We start from the raw sequence: 6000 nt of genomic DNA, 5'->3' as shown, positions 1-6000 counted from the left end.
ACACAGGAAGTTAGTAAACAAAATTTGAACATAGAATTGAAGATAATATACTGGCATGAGTTGAGAATTAGTTAGCAGACAGAAAAGAGAGTATAAATAATTGGGTCATTATCAGGTGGCAGGCTGTGACGAGTGAGGTACTCCAAGGATCAGGGATTGTGTCCCAGTTACTGCCCAGCTATACCAATGATTTGAATGTGGGACCAAATGGAATTTTTCTAATTTTGTGGATGATACAGCATTAGGCGGGAATGTGACTTGTGAGGAAGATACAAAGAGACTTCAAGGAGATTTAGTCAAGCTGAGTAAATGGGTGAGTAGATGGCTGATGGAAAATAATGTGAAAAAATGCAAAGTTATCCACTTTGGTGGGAAAAACAGAAAGGCAGGATATTTCTTAAATGGTGAGAATTTGGGAAGTGTTGAGGTCCGAACGGATCCTGGTGTCCCTGTTCATAAGACACTGAAAGCCAACATGCAGGCACAGAAAGCAATTACAGAATCTTTACAGTACAGAAGGAGGCCATTTGGCCCATCAAGAGCATTCGATTGACTCCCACTTCCCTACCGTAGCCCCATAGATATCTTCTTTTCAGATAGCAATCCAATTCCCTTTTGAATACCTCAATTGAACCTGTTTCCACCTCCCAGCAAGTTCATTCCAGACTTCAACCAGCTTCTGAGTGAAAAACATCCTCCACATCACTTTTACTCCAATTGCCAATCATTTTGAATCTGTGCCCTCCAGTTACCCTGCCATCTTAAAAATTCAGGCCCATGTGTTAAGGCAACTATGTTGGCCTTCCTATTTAATCTTTAAATGCTGTCTGCAGACAGACACAGTAACAGCAAAAGCCATGATAGCCAAACCTACACCTTAAGAACTGGAGATTGCAGGTCTCTATGCCTGTTCATTTTCAAGTCCAACATTACAGCAAACCAACCTCCTGATAACGAGGCTACAAGTAACTAACCTTATGTCCTGCAGAAAGTCCATTCTTCAAGAGAATCCTACAATGACTCTTGTATACGGAATTGGCTATTGAACCTGCTCAGACTTCAATTCAGGAGTAAAAACATCTGTTTCCTCAGGACTGCAAAGTGTGTTTTCCAAAATGAGCCACTCAGGTGAGTTATTCCTTTAGTCTATAACTTGTAGCCCTCTTGTATTCTCTTTAACTGTATTTTCTTTGATTGTGTATGTGTGACGGGGCAAGTGAGTGCTGTAGCGATGGATTTTCACAGCAAGTTTGTGAATAAATAATCCTCTTTATTTAAACCCGTGAAAAACTTACAGCTGGTTATTCAAATTATCCACACATGCAACTGTTAAGAAACACATCTTCCTTTTAAAGAGCAAAACCAATAGAGAAGGGAACACAGTTTCCAATAGTACTTCCCCACTCTGTAGCAGTTTGCCTTTAACTGGTTGGAAAGGCAGCAGATACCATTGTCAGAATGATGCAGAGTCATCTAGACTCAAAGAGTTGGCTCTGTTCTCTCTCCACAGATGCTGTCAGACCTGCTGAGATTTTCCAACATTTTCTGTTTTTGTATCAGATTCCTGCAAGTTTGTACTTGGTCTGATCACTGCTTGTCTTCTTGTAATAAATGTAATCACTTCCATTAATGGTGCCCTACCTAAAATCAGCCAAGTTAGTACAGAGCTTGGGTTAAATCTTGGCACCGTCTTATTTAGTTACTCAGTCAGCAATTGGATAAACTAGTTGAACCATTGTTTTGAAATATTATTTTGTGTTTAAATTTAATGATTCTAAGGACAGAGATGAGTAACCCCACTAATTCTCATCATCAAGTTTCTGGCATGAATATTAATCATTTGGGTGAGCTGGAAGTCAGCAGCGGGAGGCCAGGCCAGGGCATGGAGTCAACAGCTTCAGAGAAAGTGGGGAAGGGAGAATATGGGAAGCCAAAGATGTTTTGAGCAGATCCCGATTGTTCAGTGGGTAAATATATTGGGAGCGATTTTCCAGCCTCGTTATGTCTGCTGCAAATCCCGCTATGTCCGGAAAATTCAGTGAGAGACCTAAAACGGGACTCGTGCAGGATGCAAAATAATTTGTGACCCAGCTGAACCCTCCAAGCAGACATACTGAGGACATGACCCTGATTATACATTTAAATATGCAGAATCGACTTGATGCTGAATCTTCCAGGAACGTCACACGTTCCAGTCGCTGGCATGACATAAAGCTGGAGGCAGCCACTACAAATGGACACCAGACACGATGACCATGCCAGGAGGCTCAGAGGCCATTGTACCCCCTGGGTAGTCGGAGTCATGGTGGTTCACTGCCCTAGCATGACCCCTTGACACTGGCAGTGCCAACCTGGTTGAGCAGCCTTTAATATTTCCATCAAAACCATGGCTTCTGCAAATACTTTTCTATTGTACCTGTCCTATTGTCTCTGTGTGAACCTTTGTCTGATTACACTCCTATCAAATATCTTGGGATGTTTTAGTATGCTAACGATGTTATATAAGCACAAGTTGCTGTAATTGATTGTTCTGTAAAACTTTCTTCACCCCTGCATTGGGCCAAATCTTTTACACTACACAGTTTTGCATTTGTCTGAATCATGACTCTTCATAATCTTCAGAGAAATGTTGGAATATTGACACAATTCATGCAGAGTTTGGGGCTTTTCAAACACTTCATCTTTAATCTTTATTTTCATCTGATGTGATCTCTACCACAGAAAGCAGTTGAGGCAAAAACATTGTATGTTATCAAGAAGGAGTTGCTGCAGCTCATGGGGCTAAAGGGATCAAAGGATATGGAGGTAAAACAAGAATACGTTACTGAGTTAGATGATCAGCCGTGGGTGGCACGCTGGCACAGTGGTTGGCACTGTTGCCTCATAGCACCAGGGACCATGGTTTGGCTTCGGCCTGGCTAACTGTCTGTGTGGAGTTTGCATATTCTCCCCATGTCTGCGTGGGTTTCCTTTGGGTGCTCTGGTTTCTTCCTACAGTGCAGGTTAGGTTGATTGGCCATGCTATGTTGGCCCCAGCGCCGGGGGATTAGCAAGGTAAATGAGTGGGGGTGTGGGAGTGGGGCGTGGGTGGGGATTGTGGTTGGTGTGGACTCGATGGGCTAAATGGCCTCCTTCTGTATTGTAAGTTTTCTATTCTATCATAATGAATGATAGAGCAGGTTCGAAGGGCTGAATGGCTGCTCCTAATTTTTGTATTTCTGTGTTGTGATTTACTATTTGAAGTGAAAGATAATTCTATGTTGAAATTCAGATAACATCAACATGCAGGCTAATTGCCCGTATCTCACATTTTTGTGAAGAGGAATGTTTGTAACCAATGACACACTTTCATTGTAAACATCAGCACTGAATCTTTTGAGTCCTTCTTCCCATTACCCACCACATCTCAGGAAGCTAAGGAAATTTGACATGTCCATTAATATTCTCACCAATTCTTACAGATGAACCACAGAAAGCATTCTTTCTCGTTGTATTACAGCTTGGTATGGCTCCTGCTCTGACCAAGCTCTGACAAGAAACTACAAGGGCCGTGAACGTAGCCCAGTCCATCATGAAAACCAGCCTCCCATCCATTGACACCATCTACACTTCCCCCTGCCTTTGAAAAGCAGCCAGCATAATCAAGGACCCCATGCACCCCGGACGTTCTCTCTTCCACCTTCTTCCGTCAGGAAAAAGATTCAGAAGTCTGAAAATACATGCCAACCAACTCAAGAACAGCTTCTTCCCTTCTACCATCAGACTGTTGAATGATCCTATCATATATTAAGCTGACCTTTCTCTTCACTCTATGTGTAACTGCAACATTGTGTTCTGCACCCTATCCTTACCTTCTCTCCTATGTACTTTACGAATGGTATATTTTGCCTGTACAGAGTGCAAGAAGCAATGCCTTTCACTGTATCCCGCTACATGTGACAATAATAAATCAAATCAGCTCAGATTAAATATAACCATGGCAGGTGAGATATGACCGTGGGATCTTGTTGCACTGATATAATGTGGTCCTGATTCATCTACAAGGAGAGGAGGCGGCTGTCAAGGTTGAGGTAAAAGCATTTTCTGGACCTGAAAGTATCCGCAGAAGCCGTGATTTTGAATATTGTTAGTGGTGCTGCTTGTGTCTCCAGAACCATTTCATTGTTGATGAGGAATGAGAAAGGAAAACAAGCTAGAAGGGTGTCTCCTCATTAAATAGAGGCAGAAATAGCAACACCACCTCCTGCAGCAAAGCAGCCCCCAGCCAGAGCTAAATGCTCTCGTTTGCTTGATACGCGTAGCTGCAGTCTGGGCATAGAGTCTTCTCTATGAGGAAGTAAGAACTTAGGGAAGCCAAAGATGTTTCAAATGGATTCCGATGGTTTGCAGGGTAAACACGTTGCACGTTAAATAAAGTTTGAGGCACAGACTTTTCAATACAGGTATGAACAGAGAGGCAAAAGAAAGGTTCCACAATGTAGCTAATTAAGAGTCAAATTAAAAAAAAAATTTCTGAGGGAGCATGCTGTACTCACAGAAGGTAAATCTTATGTATTCAATGTTTGTATTATACTTCAGTTTAATTTTTTTGACTTATTAGTCACAAGTAGGCTTACATTAACACTGCAATGAAGTTACTGTCGTCACACTCCGGTGCCTGTTCAGGTACACTGAGGGAGAATTTAGCATGGCCAATGCACCTAACCAGAGTGTCTTTCAGACTGTGGAAGAAAACTGGAGCACTTGGGGAAACCTATGCAAACACAGGGAGAATGTGCAAACTCTGCCAAGCCAGGAATTGAACCCATTGAAATATGTACTTTTGACTGTCTACTATCAGTTAGCAACAAGCTCTTGCTCCTTGATTCGCTGTATCATAGTTTATCATCATTGCCATCTCAGCCAATCATCTCAGTCCCAGGATATTGCAATAGAGATTCCTCAGAGTAGTGTCATTGGCCCAACCATCTTCAGCTGCTTCATCAATGACCTTCTCTCCATAATGAGATCAGAAAAGGGCATGTTAGTAGATGATTGCACTGCATTTAACAGCATTTTTTTAGCGTATCTTCATGGACTCATTTTTTTCCCTTTTGGGGAATAATGAGGAAATAGTGGATGGATTTCCGAACTGATTATCAGCTTGCTGAACTACATTGTCAATGCTCCTTCTGTGACCAACAAGTCCTGGTACTGGACTTGACCCAGGAGCTTCTGTCAGAGATAGGGACGCTATCCACTATGCCACAAGACCTCCTACAACAAGAGTGAGAATCCTTCAAGAAGTACCTAATTGGCCATTAATACCCAATATAAATCCCAGATAGGCTTTTGCCCTTATTTAGGTATCAACCTTGGCTCAGTGGTTTGCATTCTTTCCTCTGAGTTAGGCAGTTGTGAGTTCAAGTCCCACTCCAGGACTTGAAGTCAAGGTTGATGCTCCATTGCAGTAGTGAGGGAGTGCTGCACTGCCTCGGTACTGCAATGGAGGTGCTGTCTTTCACATGAGACGTAAACCAAAGCCTCAGGGGGATAGGTAACACAGGAAGAGGAGACAATTACTTAATTCTGTTAACACTTAAGGTTTAAGGGCAACCAGGTCAGCTGTGGCTCAGTTGGTATCACTCATCTCAGAGTCAGCAGGTTATAGATTCAAGACTCACCCAGGACTTGAGGATAAAAATCTCAGGTGATGGTTCATCGTGGAATTGTTGGAGGCGCTGCCATTGGGAAATGAGCTAAACTGAGGCACCTTCTGCTCTCTGGGGCTGTGTAAAAGATCCCAGGGCACTGTTTCATAGGAGGGTAAGAATAATTATCCCCTAGCATTTAACTCTCAACCAATACCATATAGACAAATTATCTAGCCATTATCAAGTTGCTGCTTGTGGGATCGCTGGGTGTGCAAATTGGCTGGTATGTTTCTACATTGCAACATTGCCTAAACATCAGAAAGGACATATTTAGCTGTAAGGTGCTTTGAGACATTCTGAGGGTCTG

Source organism: Carcharhinus amblyrhynchos, chromosome 28, assembly GCF_965287045.1.
Source record: "Carcharhinus amblyrhynchos chromosome 28, sCarAmb.v2.hapA, whole genome shotgun sequence".
NCBI lineage: Eukaryota > Metazoa > Chordata > Chondrichthyes > Carcharhiniformes > Carcharhinidae > Carcharhinus > Carcharhinus amblyrhynchos.
This window is presented reverse-complemented; position numbering follows the sequence as displayed.